Source organism: Protopterus annectens, chromosome 13.part0 (genome assembly GCF_019279795.1).
Source record: "Protopterus annectens isolate FY-2018-M chromosome 13.part0, PAN1.0, whole genome shotgun sequence".
Taxonomy (NCBI): Eukaryota; Metazoa; Chordata; order Ceratodontiformes; family Protopteridae; genus Protopterus; species Protopterus annectens.
Window position 1 is genome coordinate 464,732,502 of NC_056747.1, and position 16,741 is coordinate 464,749,242.

Genomic DNA, 16,741 nt, shown 5'->3' on the forward strand with positions numbered 1-16,741 from the left:
TGAAAGTGCTTGTGTAATTAAAGCTGAGCTGAAAAGAAAAGTTTTGCAGTTACTTCTTGGATGTAAAAGTTTGCTGTTTTGCCTGTTTTCTACTACATTTAAAAAAGAATAATTAATAGAAGATATAAAATATTGCATGATAACTATAAGAATTAATCAAAAGAGGTTTGAAAGGATTGGGAAGAGAGATTGGATAAGCAATTCACAACAATGGAAGGATATATGTATGTCTTCCAAGTATGCAACAAAATCTAGAAGATTTAGGATTTTTACTTGGAAATGTTTGCATAGATATTTTTATACTCCAAGTAGACTCCAGAGATTTTTTCCTCAGGTAGACAGCAAATGTTGGGGGAAGAAAGAGCTAAGACTTAAACCTTGCCTGTGATATAAATAGAACCTGCTGGAGAGATAGGTATGTATTCCAGAGACTACCCCGTTTGTGAAACAGGCTCCCTATTCATGTGAAGCAGAGTTCCTCCCAAACCCAATTCAAGTGCAACTTGGACAATTGGATGGGAAACCAGAAATTCACCCTTGGTTTGGCACCTATGTCTATAATGGACACAGGTAACCTGTAAATGGTTAATCTTCCAGGCCCATGCTTACACTTATCAAGGGTATCAGAACTTGTCAAAGATTTGGGATGCATGGCTAGGCTTAAAAAGGCCCCTGCATTCATTAGCCTAGTAAACACCTATGAACCTAGGAATTGGGAACATATTTTTTGGGAGTCTGGTGAGTTCAAGGACTTTATGGATTCCATGCAGGATGCATTACCGGAGATTCTGGGTGGGTAGATTGGTGTGACGAGAGAGGTGATTTTTTCCAAGCTATGATACAGAATTGGAATTGCTTAGACATTGTAAGGCCTTGCTGTGTCTAATTATGGTGGCTGCCAAAAAAGCAGTTAATAGAAAATAGACATCAAAATCTAAACCAACTATACAAGAAGTAGTGAATATAGCAACAGAGATAAAACAACTGGGACTGAGATCTTTAGAAAAGGGTAGGAGCAAACTACATAGGAAAAAATGAGAATTGTGGGAACGATACATACAGGGGAGGAATAAGGTTTAAACAAAGGCAGGACTTAAATGAGCTATGTAATGTTTGACTGAAAATGATTGGGTAGATTATAAGTGATGTATAATGTTTACAATTGGGAGTGTCAGTGTGGTTTGTGATGTAAAATGCTTGCAATTAGGATTGTGTCAATGTGGTTTGTTTTCATTTATATAACTGTAAGATTGGCTATGTTGTAAGTGATGGTTTAATAAAAATTTTCGTGTTTAAAAGAAAAATGCAGGAATTGAATAATTTATGTAATGTTGCTTAGGTTATAGGACATATAGCAATATATGTGAAGTATAATGCTTGTAAATGTGAATTCATTAATGCAATTTGATTACTTTTATATAAATGTAAATTTGCCTATGTCACAAGTGATAATTCAATAAAGGTGTTTAAAAACAAAGGCACCCTCCTTTGTTATATTTCCCTTTTGGGCCCCCCAGACACATCTTCACTGCTGCAAATCAAATTCCAGTCCCCACCTATAAGTAATATTCCCTGTTCAAAACTGATTATCTCTCCCAGAATTTTCTTAAGCTCTGTTATGGCAGTTTTAGGTGGAATATAAATACATGCCAGTGTAATCTTCCTCCCTTGCCAGTAGCCCCTTAGTACTACAAATCTCCAATTATTATCTTTTTTTATCCTATTCTATCACTATTGGAGCTTGTATTGCAATTAATATAAATACTCCTCTTTTTCCATTGTCCCAGGTATTCCACTCAGTAACCATTCTAAAAACATTTCTTTATCAAATTCATATGTTCATTTTTTTCCAAGTGTGCCTCCTGTAGCATAACTATTTACATTTCACGTTTTTAATATAGTTCACTACTCTTTCTTTTTTGCATATGACTGTGATACCATTAACATTTAAAGATGATATAGAAAGCTTCATTATATTAAAACTTTGTTATTCCCACCTTTTATTTGTAACAGCTTTTTATTAAGTATCTATTTCCACCTTTTGTACTACATGCAGACACTAATATTTGGCAGGTTCATCTTTTATACAGCTGTTTCTTGTCATATCCTTTTGAGCCTATGTCACATCTTACAAACATTTCTGTTTCATTTAAAGTCCTCAGACATAAAACAAATACATCCCCAATACACCCCTAAAACCTGTTAACTTAATACTAACATATACAACTAAGTACATCTTGAAATAAGGAGGTTTTACCCTCCTGGTTAGAACAATTACAACCTGTGCTTCTACTAAGTGCTGCCTGGTTTTCTCTTATCTTTATTACTCCCCCAGAATGGGAAGATGTGAATGCTTTCAAAAAACCTTATCTCCTAGCCATTGAAAGAAAGAAGTATTTTGTGTTATTGCTCTTCATCAGATTGTCTCCATGGAGACATGAGAATCAGATACAGAGCTGCTTTTGCAAGCATTTATTTACTAGAGGAAAGCTTTATTATATTCAGTGATCTTTTTTATTTGCTTTTTCTAAAACGTTGCTGCTAGATCAAGCCAAGGGCCTTAATCCAGTGATTCCCTTATGCAAGAATGAGAAAAAGCACATCAGTTTTTCTTGTATCATACTCTTTTGACTAGACTTATTTTTCTTTTTTGCATTGCAGTGCCTACATTTCTTAATACAAAACAAGGAGAAAGAGAAAAGAAAAAAACAGGGGTACCTGTTTACTTTAGTCCCATTGCACTTGAAATTAACAGTGAAAATTTTATTTATAGCATGCAGATTATCACATGCACTATAAAGATATTACTGTTAAAAATATTTTGTTTTACTTCCTCTTCCCCTCCCATAAGTGTTCCTCCAAACATTAATGATACGAAGTAGGGCATATGCTTTAGAGTCCCCTACAAGCTTAACAAAGTAAAAAAGTCCAATATTTCCAGGTTTTCTTGTTCTGTCATATTTCACAAATATAACTAATGCTTTGCAATGGCACATTTATTTGTCATTTTTTGAGTTGCTTGTTTTATTCCTGTTTATCTTCATCTCCCAAATTCAGCCTCTGCTTCCATTCCAATGTACTCTTGGTTCTTCTAGTCAGCTTGTATGCTTTTTTCTGTCTCTCAAGAACTTTACATTAAAAAAAATTAGAAAAGGTTTCACTGGCACAGTCTCTCTGTGGTTTTTATTACCAAAAGAACAAGAAGCAGAATTTCCTTCTGTTTCACAGCTCACATTTAGTTGGACATACTTTTGTATTTCCTCCTTAGCATGTTATGTATCAAAAAATGACTTTGTCCTTCCAGAATTGAATATTTTGAAGATAGCTGAGTAAAGCAGTTTGAATCTCATGCCTGCTTCTCAACATTCCCTGATTCCTGGAATAAATGTACTCCTCTTCTGTCCGGTGTACAGTTAGTGATAATTTTCCACATACACTGTGCTGTCTCCAGCTTTTAGTTTTTTGTCTTTTGCCACAGTTTTGTCAATCAACTTCTTTGGCTTGTAAGATTGTATCTTAACTATTAAAGGTCTAAGTTGATTTCTCATGGCCAGGTTTTGAGCATACACACATTGTGCCCTTTCAATTAACAATTCCTGCTGTGGAATACCAGTCCAGTTGCTTATTTGTGCTTTCATAAAATTAATGCAGTCTGTTCCTTCCATCTTCTCTGGTACAGCAGAAAATCTCAAGTTTTCCCTATGTGCTGTGTCATCTAATTATATTATTGTTTTGAAACAGCTCTTCTTGAGCAGTCTTATATTGTCAGCCTTTTTGTTCATTTCAACCTCTGACTTTGCAGTTTTATCACCTCATCTGAATATCTGTTTAAAGCTTCTTCCATTTTTCCAGCCTTTTGTTATTTGAGTTGATGTACTCCATCAGTGTTTCATTTATTTTAATAAGCTCTGAGTTCAGTTGACTTTTTTTCCTCAAGGTTACTGGAATTCATGTCTTACACCAAAGGTAGAGCCCACACTGCTTTCTGCTTAACAGCTGCAGAATTTTTCACAGTCAAGTGTTTTTCCACCCTTTTTGTAATTTATTTTCTTTTAGGTTCTGTGAATTTCTTTTTTGCTGGCATCCAGACAGTGTACTTACTCACCAGTTACTGAAATTTACCCAAAATTATGAGTTACTGGCTGTCTCTTCTGAGTTTCTGTTTTTACCCTGGGAGAGCTGAAATTAGGTTCCATCAGTCAGGACTGTTAATGGAAGTGCATCTGATATGACATAAATAAACAGAATATAGTAATGTGCAGCTAAACTGATATTAGATAAATTGTTACAAAAGAATGCAGAGTAACAAATGAAAGGAAGGGAGCAAGTAGAAGGCTACCATGGAAGCATTAAATAGAGAAATTTATAAAGCACCTAAGACAAAAATTATCACTGTTAGAAGAAAACAAAACAAGGAACAGATAATTAAAGTCTCTTAAAAAGATAGAAGTGGTAAAAACAACAAACATTATCAAAACAGACTGGGATTTATCATAAACTATTTCAGTAATAAATTAAAGATATCAGCACAAGCAGAAAAGTTTAGAAAGTATGCAGATGTAAAGAAAATGTACAAAATAATTCATTAATGATCTTCAAAGGTTTTATAGAGAATTGGGAAACAAAACAAAAAGCAGTAGAAAACAACAAAAAAAGAAGAAACAGGTACATTTTGAAGAAACATCTATGAAGGCCCTGTTGTCATAACAAAGCTGCAGAATGGATAGAAGAATAAAAGAAAAAGTAAGGAGCTCTAATATAGAGGATATAAAATGGGATGAAGTAACAGCCAGAGAATGTGAGACAAAATTAAGAAAAGATCCTTACTGGAAAACCCTGGGTCCAGCTGCAGTACCTAATTTCTGATTAAAGGTTTTAACAACTTTACACAGAGATTTAGCTGTGAGTTACAAAATTACTTATATGCATATACTAAGCAAATGCCAACCTGGTTAACAGGAAAAGCAGTACTCATTCTTAACAAGGAAACTGCTAGTCATTCTAAGAACTATAAACCAATAACCTGCCTTCTAACAATCAATAATGTCAATATAACAAAAATGCAATAAATGAAAATCATATGTAACAAAGGATTTTCTATTGTAAAACAAAGCTATAATAGAGAGCTGCAAAAATGTGGAAGAATCTTAAGTATAATATAGCTTCACACATTCAAGGACAATGGAATGCTTACAGGTGTATAAGATACACTCTAAGCTGATAAATTACATTACAGTGCTATGAAACAGTGGCAAGTCACTTTGCAGTTAAGCCATGACAAAGGGCAAATTATTACCTCATGGTTAAAAATTCAGAGATGGATATTCTGGGAGGCTTCATTGTGTCCACAGATGTTTTGTCTTGTCCTTAACCCATTACGCTGTTGGGGATATTTTACTTGAGGGCCTCACCAGATGCACAGTAGCAAGCCCCACCCAAAACCTACCCCCGTGATATATCATGCATGAATATGCATTCCCTCCGAATGTACCATCGCATGTCAAAAAAAGAACACAAGTGCACTGACGTGTAATATAGCAATAAATAAAACACTAAAATGTAATTCCCAATATTACAATATTACATTTTGTACTTACCTTCTCAAACGGCAATATCTGTTGAATTACAAAACTTGTAAAACAAAAGTTTTCAGCTTGTATGCTGTTTTTGCACCCATTAGCTAGGAAAATCTTGCAGTCTAGGGTATTTAAATTTAAACGAGAAGCTTCTTTGTGGAGAAGAAAGGTGTGTTTTGTGAAAATAGTTTCTTGAAATTATTCTTAAAGGTAAGTACTAGGTAGCTGCCCATGTGGGACAATTTATGTCTAGTTAATTCCCCTTTTCAAAGTCAAACACTATACCTTGTGTTTGTGAAGTCAATACTTCAACCGTAATACCAACCCCGAGAATTGGCAATTTATATAGACAGCAATATAGTAGTTCTCTAGCATTAGTTTAAAATGTTACCTGCACATTTTGTAAATATTCACACCCCCTCTTGTTTCAAAAATAAGTTTGTGCAGCGTAACTGACTGTTATATCGCTTATCCAGTTTCTTGGACGTTATCCCAAATACTTCATTGCTTGGTGCTTCGAATTCCAGTAACCACCGAAAAGCCCCTAAAACTAAATTATAAAAAATAAAATAAACATAAAGTGAGTATTTCTAGTGACATCCAGCTGGATGGGCAAACAGCAAAAAGCAGCAAAAAAAAATATTTCATATTGTATCCATCTAGTGCTATCGTTTGCCCATCTTGCTGGATGTGGCTTGAAATATTCACTTTATATTTCTGCTTCTATCGTCTATAGTAAGGGTTTATAGTGCATTAACCTTTTTGTGTTTTGGAAGTAGTATGTACATTTAATTTATGTTAATATTCTCACAGCATGTATGCAGGCACGATTACGTGAAGGCTAATTACATATGCAGACCGAGTTGGCACTCAATTCGCAACACGCCCACTTTTGCGCGAAACGAACTGGTGAGGCCCTCAAGTAAAATATCGCCACGCTGTTTACATAATAGTTAAGGCAATGGTTACAGCTTAACTTCCAGAAATCAAACTTGGTTAAAAATATCTCATCTGCTTTTTCTGGATGATTTAAAATTGTATAGTTCATCAGATGAAGATCCAAAAGAACAACTAGAAATGGTTAAACATTTCTCAGATGATATAAGAAAGACATTTGGTCTTGATAGATGTGTAAAATGTGCAAAATCAACATTTATAAATGAAAAGCTGCAGCACCAAGAAAATATCAAGCTGATGTGGATATGATACAAAGGAAACTTAATAGCGTTCTATATATATTTGGGAGTACATAAAGGGTCAGAAATAAATCATAAATAAATGAGAACAAAGCTTAGGAATATATCAAAAGATTAAAGATAAGACTGAAAATGCTCTTGACATCTAAGAAATAATTCTGATATATATATATATATATATATATATATATATATATATATATATATATATATACATACACACACACACACACACACACACACACACACACACACACATACACATCAGTTTGTTCTTCCTGTTCTAACTTACAGCTTTGTGGCCCCAACAGCACTGAATCAGTTAGACAAGAAAACAAGAAAAAAAAAAGCTTTAGAATTGTTAAATGATATATAAAAAAACAGTGCATGCCAAAGCTGTGTATGCCTTGGTTTGAAGGAAGTATAACATGAAAATAAGAAGTCTAAGGTTACATTGTTGCTTAGCTAAAAAACAAGAGTGGATGACCAGTGGTACTATATATATATATATATATATATATATATATATATATATATATATATATATATATATATGTAAACTCAAAGCCAAAACCACTAAGACAAAGGATATAGCGCAAAGAAAAACACTGTCTTTAGCATTAAAAAATGGTTTAATATGCTTTTATCAAAAATGATTTCTTCAGAAAACAGATAACCATGTTAAAAACACTGAGTTTAAAAGACACACCAAGCAATTTTAATTAACATTAATTGAATACTTCATCAAAAGGATTTAAAAAAACAGCAAGGAAAAACATCAATGAAAAAAAAAATGACAAGATTATTACATGCAACTAACTAAAAATAACCACCTATTTGAGCATGTATTAAAAACACCTAACATTATTTAACTTTTAACCTCTGGTCCTTTAAAAATATTTGATATTTATAGTTTTCATTTAATCCAGGGAATATATCTGTACTAACCTGACTTGCCATTTAGTTTTAATACTTTCCAATTTATTTTTATAATTTCCATCTCTCATATCATATGGAACCTGTTGTATTGCAAAAAATAACATTTCTTATAGTTTTCACAAGAAATAGTATGCTTACATAAAGCATTGTTAGTATCCTTAACATTTATGGAATATAGGTGTTCTTTGATTCTTTTTTCCAGGCTGAGTGCTATCATTCCAGTTAGTATGCCTGGCATCCAGAACACAAACATATCCCTCCTTGACCAACTTCCCCCCTCCATTCATCTCTTTCTCTCCTAACCTTTTCCTTCTCGTTTCTTCTCCCTTTACTGTGTATCAGCCTTGGCAAAACTAGGTCTTGACTACACTAATACTGTACTAGCAAAGCAGCTATTAACTGAACTCGGCTGCAACATACGAATGAACCATAAAGCGAAAAATACACACAGATTAGCTTCTTCCACTGGAAAAGTTTAATGAACGATCTGGTACCTCGGCAATTCGCCTTCAAAGGATCACAGTTCAATAAAGTTCAGCATCAACCTTATATACAATTTAAACATCAATTATTCAATTAATCAAGTGATGCAATCTCCATTAACAAATAAATTTCACCTTAAAGTGATCTCTTAAACAGAATAAATACATACTTTTAAAGTATTTTAAAGTGTTTTAAGCAAACTTCACTTAAAAACAATTAAATCCAACAATGATTTCAACAACCTATGATAATCGAAATAAATGTTATTATTATACATAAATAAATAAATCTAAACATTATAAATAAATAACATAAATATATAAATAGATACACTTAATATTTAAATATATTATAAAGCCAGTTCATGATTCAACCCATAAGGCTTCAGAGTGTTGAATTTAATAATCATTCTAGTTTCTAGTTCCAAAAGTTTACCTACAACATCATCTCCTCTAGAAATGAAAGGTTTTCCTAATACATTGAATGTTAAACTATCACCACACCCCCATGATGATCAATAAAATGCTTAGCCACAGGACTGGAAAGGTTGGCATTTCTTATATCTTTAAGATGTTCAAGCACCCTGATTTTAACCATTCTTTTGGTTTGTCCAACATACCAAACATTGAAACAAGAACACCCCAAAATGTACACTACACATGTGGACCTGCAGTTAAAATATTCCCTATGATTATGTTTGATGTTATTAAACCTATCTACATTCAAAACCCTGGAACAAACACTACAAGATCCACATGCAAAGGTGCCAGTTCTACTAGAAAATGTGTAACCCCTTTGACTGGAATTAAAGTTGAAATTCAAAATTTCTTTTAAATTCTTTCCCCTTTTAAAATAGAAATTAATAGTATTGGGAAATAACTTGCCAATTACTTCATCCTGACAAATTAAATACCAACATTTTTTTTAATAGTAGAAGTCATTATTTTATGAAAAGGGGTAAATTTCATTACAAAAAACACTTTCTCAACATCAGTTTTCTTAGCAACATTATTAACAACTAAATGTTTGGTATTTTCTACTTGACCCAAAACTTTAGTATACTCAGTTGCCTGTCCATCATGACATCGTAATAGGTGATCATAATCATATCCCCTTTCCAACAACCTGGATAGTACTAAATTCAATTCCTTATCCAGCTCTTCTGTAACACTTGTATGACTACGAATTCTTTGGAACTCTCCTGAAGGCAAAGCATTGATCAGATGCTGGGGATGCATACTGGTAGAATGTAAAAACATATTGACTGATGTTTGTTTCCTATAAGGTCTGAAGTGTATTTTATTATCCATTTCAAAAAGAGTTAAATCAAGAAAATTGATCTCACTCCTGTTGAACTCATAGGAAAATTGTAATTTATGTTCATTATCATTCAATATAATGAAAAAATCTAAAAATTCGCAAATTTCCCCTTTACAGATGAAAATTAAATCATCTATGTATCGCTTATACATAATCACATTATTTTTGAAAAAATCACTCGAATATATGAACTTTCTCTCAAAAAAATCCATATAAATGATGGCATATGATGGCGCATATGCCGCACCCATTGCAGTGCCTTTAATTTGTAAGAAGAATTCATTATTGAAACAAAAGTAACTGTGTGTGAGACAAAATTCCAACAAATAAATCAAAAAAGAGGTTTTAGGACCTTCACCCAGCATATGTTGAACAGATTCAAGTCCCCACTGCTTATCAATATTAGTATAAAGGGATTTAATGTCAATGGTGACCCAATAATATTCATGTTTCCATTCTAAACCAGAAACATGGTTAATTAAATCCTGTGTGTCCTTAATATGAGCCACTACCCTCTTCAAATAATCCTTCAACTGAAATCCAATAACAAATTAACATTTTCAAGAAAAGAACCAATCCCAGATATAATGGGTCTACCGGGTGGTTCTGACAGATTTTTGTGAACTTTGGGTAAGGCATAAAAAATAGGCACAGTAGGCTGACGAATATACAATTTTTTAACATCATTCTGTGACAAAAACCCCAAACGTTCACCTTTCTCCAAAATGAATAACAATTCACTGTTATATGTCAGAGTAGGATCATTCTCCAGTCTCTTATATTCATCAGAATTAGATAACAATTTCCCCACCATAGAACAATAGTTTATTTTGTCCATGACTACCCAGTTTCTGCCTTTATCGGCACATTTAAATATATAATCCTTCTTACATTTCTTTAATTCTTTTAAGGCATACCATTCATCCTTACATAAATTATATTGCCTTTTTTCTCTACAAAACTTCAAAAAGGAAAGTTCTAATTCTTTAAAAAGAACCTTTTGAAATGTGGAAATTTTTTATCAGCATGTTTCAAAATAGGAAGGGGTAATTTACCATAACCAGTGTAAAAGGAAACATCATCATTATTCCTAATAGAGTTAATATTATCTATAGAGGAGATGTGTTCATCACTGATGTTACTTTCATCCCATTCATAGTTGTACACTGAAAGATTTAACAAACTGTCATCCAAATCGGACTCACTAGAGATTTCTTGCTCATCATTGCACAATTCAGGCATACTTGTTTCATTAAATTTTGCAAAAAATACCCTTAATAACAGTTTTCTAACAAAACTTCTGACCTCAAAATAGATGTCAGCTAAAGAAGGGAAAAAAGTAGGTACAAACTTGCTGCCCTTATCCAAAACCCTGAGCATATTGTCATTAATAGACAAACTAGACAAATTAATGCATTTTAAGCACTGTGTTTGTGCAGTCAATTCAGACAGACCTTCATTTGAATCTGTCCCGCCCTTTTCTTCCGTTTCTCCTGTTTCCACCGTTGGCTGTATCATTTCGAAAATTCACGTTAGTATCAGAATGGTCATCATTAGCAAGTTGATTTTCTCTATCAGGAACTCTACTGTGTGTAACAGTCCTTGCAAAGGAAACATTCTTAGTCGAATTCCCCTCTCCGGAAGACACTGATGAAGCTGACGCACCTCTCCATTTAGAGCCGCTGCTCCAACTCCTACCCCTTGATTTGTTACGTGTGTTACTCGTGCCTTCACGCTGCCAATTAAACAAAATGCCTGTCTCGTAATCTTTAAGGTCACGAACAAGCTTGTTTCTTTTTCTGGATACAATGTCATTCTCAAGTTTCTGTATTTTGTCATTAATCACCAGCATTTGCGTTCCATAATTCGGCTCAGACATCAAGCTCTCTTGCAATGACATGATTTCTTTTTTAACTTTTTCTTGTGATCTCGCATTACGCTTGATCAAAATGTTAAGCCAGCCAACAGTACATGAAAGGGAAACTTTCTTCCACTCATTGAATAAATCAGACTCATCCTCACTAAAAGGCGTTGCTGGTAACTTATCAATGCGCAACCCCCGAGGGGTAATTATTAACTGAACTCGGGTCTCACTCTCTTTAATTATTATACTGGAGAACATTTATAATATTGATTGTAAATGCTTTGAGATGTTACCATGTATTATATATGATTTTCTTTTATTATTTTTGAGTATTCATGTTATACTGTTCACATTGTACTTGATTATACTTACTTGTGGAGATTTTTTCCCCGAGCCTCCGCTGAAAAAGGGCTTCGGCTCAGTCAGACTAACCCGGTCAACAAATGTCAAATAAATAATAAACAATTCCTGTTGACTTGCATGTGATCTTCCAACAATATGAATGATGTAATTAAGATCTTATGTATAAACAAATGGGCTTAGATAAATGAACCTGCAAATTTTACAGGTTCCACAGGTGTGCGTTCCTTTATTTTTAACAGTGCAGAGCAAACTTAAATCTGTTTTATCACTCTCCAACATGTTCTTAAATCAAGTATTTCTGTTATAAACAAATATTGGTTCTTTGCCAATAGCTTTTGGCACTTCTTAATTTCCTTCTAAAAGTCTCCAGTTCCTACTAATAATATCTCTAATTGAGTGGCTGTCCACAGATATATCCAGTAAAAATGCTGGACCCTTGAAATATGACATTTGTTTTTTTTTTTTTTACATTAATTTGAATTTTAATTCTAGTATCATCTCATTGCTGCACGTGATACACTTATGAATGAGGTTATACGTATGCTGAAAGGCACAATAATATGGCATGAGTATTGTATTGGATTTTTATTTATTTATTTATTGACATTTGTTTTCTGGGGAAGTCTGTCTGGGCAAGAAGCCCCTTTTCAGCAGAGGTCCAGACAGAAAAGCTCCATTTCAGCAACAATGGAAAGAAATTACTTTTACATGATTTAAATATGCATCCAATTTTCAAGAACAGAATTATACAGGAATAAGGATGAGCACAAATTCATTGCTAGGTACACTAGTTAAGGAGAATAAAATATTAGCTGTCTTTTGCAGCATGACAGTATTCAGAATAATAGTTGCATTTATCCAAGTTGTGAATAAGAACAACACAATAGTTTCCTTTTGCAGTATTGTGGTTATTACTATATACAAAACCACAGATGCATTTTATAACATTTCAATGAACAATATATAATACTTAGTGGAGAATGTATGCCTTCATTACATTTTAGTATACACTCGAGAAGAGACAGACCTGAGTATTTTGCAAAGAAAGAAATGAGGTCGAAAAAGGTAGGCAAAGCACAGGTATAAAGGAGTAGGTTAAGAAGGGGAGATAGATGATACAAGCTTTAGAAAGGTAGAGGGGAGTACAGGTGTAAGAAGGTAGTTAAGGAAAGGGATATAGAGGATATAGAGGCAGATCACAGTTATCTGATTTGGTAAAATAAAGCTGTAATGTTTTCATGAGTACACATGGTGCATTGACTCTAGCCAGGGGATTGTGCAAAACTACGATATGGAAGTAGCTGAGAAGCATTGGAAATCTGAACCACAAAACATTATAAACAATGATGAAATCTGGATCACATGGGGTCACTGAATACCAACATTTAAGAAAATAGATGCAAGAAATCCAGATATAAAAGTCAAAGAAAAAAGACACAAGTAACATTGATCATTTGAAATTATTACACCCAGTGATTATAGTGTCTTGCTCACTGAGAGACACAAAGTCATAAAATACCAGAATCTGCAAATAGAAATGAGAGCAATATGGAAGAAAGATCCTCAGCCAGTTCCAGTATAAGAAGGAGCAACAACACTAACAAAGAGGAATTTGCAATCTTACTTAAACATGCTACCAATACATGTTACCCTGTATGAATTGCAGGGGCACTTCTGGGTACATTATTTGTGCTAAGAAAGGCACTCTTGATTAACATCAATAACTAAAGTAATACTAATTTCATGAGCTCTAAAGGTACCGGTGTCATAGAAACAATATAAGGTGTCCCTTATTTACAGATATGGTACCTGCTACAACAAGTAAAATTTTGAAATTCCTAAGGTTCAGATAATATACTTAGTGGTATCCTGTACAGAATTAAGGGCAACCTAACTATAGTCTTAGCAGTAATGTTGAACAAAATATTAGCAGATAGACACATTGCTGACTCGTACTGAGAAGCTGACTGTTCCATTTGCAAACAAATGGTCACATCAGAGCAAACAGTTTTCGATCTATCAGTATGACCAATATTCTATGTAAAATACTGGAGAGGAGCATAACAGACCTAATCCAAATTGATATTGGGGACCCACTTCATTGGATATGAAACAGTACATGTCTATTAAGAAACCATCTTGCCTCCTGACTATCATATCATTCTATGAAAAGATAGTAGCACTTGATGAAGAATTGACAGTTCTTCTTGATCTTCTTAAGGCATTTTTTAGCAATCCATATGGGAAAAATTGCAAAACAGACAATTCATACATAATTCAATGGGTAAAATACTAGTCATACAAACCAAAACAGTGCATTGTGTGCCCTGATGGGAGTTACAAGAGGTTTCCAGTGGGGCTGTGAACTAAGTCCACTACTTTTTTTTACTTTTTTTCTCACATATTAATGGGGAAACAGAGCTCAAAATATCCAAATATGCAGGTTATTGCAGACTAGTTAACATGATTTATTCAACAAAAATGCTGATGTTCTCAATGGTTTCAAAAAATGTACACCTGGTATAGTAGTAGTGACCTCCCTTTTGATGTAACTAAATGTATAACCATCAGACTTGGCTAAAGGGAAATTATGAAAATAATTTTTTTAGATAGTAAGTATGAATTCTCATTATTAGATCACTGTTGCAGTAGCAAAAAGCTGTATTTTAGGTAGCCTACCAAGGATCCGACATCCAGCCCATATACAAATACTCTTGGGCTTCTTCCACATGCTACATATGTCTAAGGAGGCACAAGAGTGTGCCAGTGTAAAACCATTTATGCAGGTGTAGAAACTCTGACTTGTCTTGGTGTTGAATATTTCAGTAAGATGTTGTCTTCTCTGTGTCTTTAGTTATTTAACAGTTGGCTTTGACATTGAACTTTTGGGTTGATAATTACCCCATTGGGGACTTACCTTCCTTTTTTGTGGGGAAAAGGTGTAGTATCTTATGTTTAGGAGAAAGGAGTAGTGTTTGTGTGGCAAACAAATTCCTTACAGAGATGCCCACACTGCTTGTCTTTTTGCTTAGGGGAGGATCTTGAAGTTAACACCAACAGTATGTGTCATTCTTGTACCCCTAAAATATTAGAAGTAATTTACATTTCCTCAGTATTTTCCTTGATAACCAGAGACTGAAGGCTTTGACCTACCCAGGGGTGTAATCCGGTGCTGGTACTCTGGACACCCCCTGGCTCTGAAAAAGAGAAAGACTTCCAAAGATGTGTCCAAAAACACTGAAGCAGCTACTCCTTCACTTTCTTTCCCAAGGCTTTTGAGAGATGTATCCACAGTGACCCTTTTAGAGTTCTCAGACCATCTGTCTCCTGCTTCTGATCCTTCTGGTGATGCTCCAAGAGATGCTGCTAAGGGTTGGGAGGTTGGCACATCCTCCAAGGCCAGATAATGCACTTACTTATGAGAAAAGAGAACTTATTTTCTGGTTCAGGGAGTTGGATGTCAGCCCTCAAGTACGAGTAGGGGAAGAGATCTGTTGTCCCCAGATTCAGATGAAGCCCCTAAGGTCACCTTATTCATGCCTGCTAACCTTAACCCTATCCCTGCCCCTAACCCTAATCCTTTACATTAACTTATGAAAAACCCTTCTATAACAATATCACAGTATTCACAAAAATCTGGTCTAAAGTTTAAATAGCTTAGTGATTGGAAAAGGAAATGGTTTGTTTGCATTTTTGATTACTTTGGTTTCATAGTTTTCGTTGTTTGGGTTTGGTTCAGAATGCTGGCACTGATTGACATCGAGTGTCTTTCGATTCTTGACTACCCTGAGAGAGCTTGTCATATAATTAAATATATATATATATATATATATATATATATATATATATATATATATATACACACACACACACACACACACACATATATATATATATATATATATATATATATATATATATATATATATATATATATATACACACACACACACACACACACATTAATTGTCAATTGTCAAAAAAGTCAACATCAGTAATGTTGAAATTGCAGACATCGAGAGACCAGTATGCATTTCTCGAGAAACAACCTCAGCATGTGCAAAATTTCAAACTCAAACAACAAAAAATATTCTTAGATACTTGCTGTAGTCCATTACCTCCAATCTCTTTTTACCTACCGCATGAATCTGAGTAAGTCACTTTCCAGACAGTGCCCTAGAGCCCTGGGGCAGTTGGGAATTTTGAATAGACTTAATGGTCTCCTGGACACCATGCCTACTAAATATTTATGAAGTTAAGCAAGATTTCTAAACACAAATGCTTATTTTCAAAGGTGATCTTTTATCCTTCTCATTGTGACTTGAGCAGAACCTCAACATATGCAAGCACCAAATGAAAAATCAATCCCAGGTACACCGCGTGAGACTTATTTTTTTATTCTCTTTTTGACTCCTAAATCTGCTTGACACTAATGGGTCATGTCCCCCCCACCCCCCTATTGATACATTCGCTCCCTAAGCTCCTCAGGGTTTAGCAGAGCTTGACATAGGGAGAGAAAATCAAGAACTGCAGGCTATCCTTGTGCAGTGAGCAAAGAGATTTTATAATCTGCTCCAGTCCTTTCCCATGCAAGTTAACAGGCATAGTGTAATGTATTGCTTACTGCATGGAAGTTTGTAGATGTGCACCTTTTCCTATATATGTCATGACAAGCTAGAGAGCAGTGCTCTCCTTAGTAGGATTATGTCTCTCTGCCCCACCTTTTGTCTCACATATAGCAGAGTATATGCTTTTAGTTTAACATTCAAGGGTCATTGGTCTAGTGGGATGCTTACCAAAACCACCAGTTGAGATAGATGAGCTGGAGAAGGAGATAAAACGTATGCTCTATTTACAATACAAAGATCTAGAATATATGAGCGGTAACTGAGAGATAGCCCAGTCTGTAGGCATATTTATTTGGAAACACTTCATGAGACTGAATATTCTGTTTTTTTCCCCAATCTTGACATGAATATTATTATTTATAATAATTGGGG

General features: G+C 34.3%; 1 protein-coding gene across 1 annotated transcript in view; it reads left to right on the forward strand.

Moving 5' to 3' along the window:
- Positions 1-16,741, forward strand: part of UNC13A (unc-13 homolog A) — a 5,702,976-nt gene that overhangs the window by 4,510,820 nt on the left and 1,175,415 nt on the right. The gene's annotated exons all lie outside the window — the stretch shown is intronic.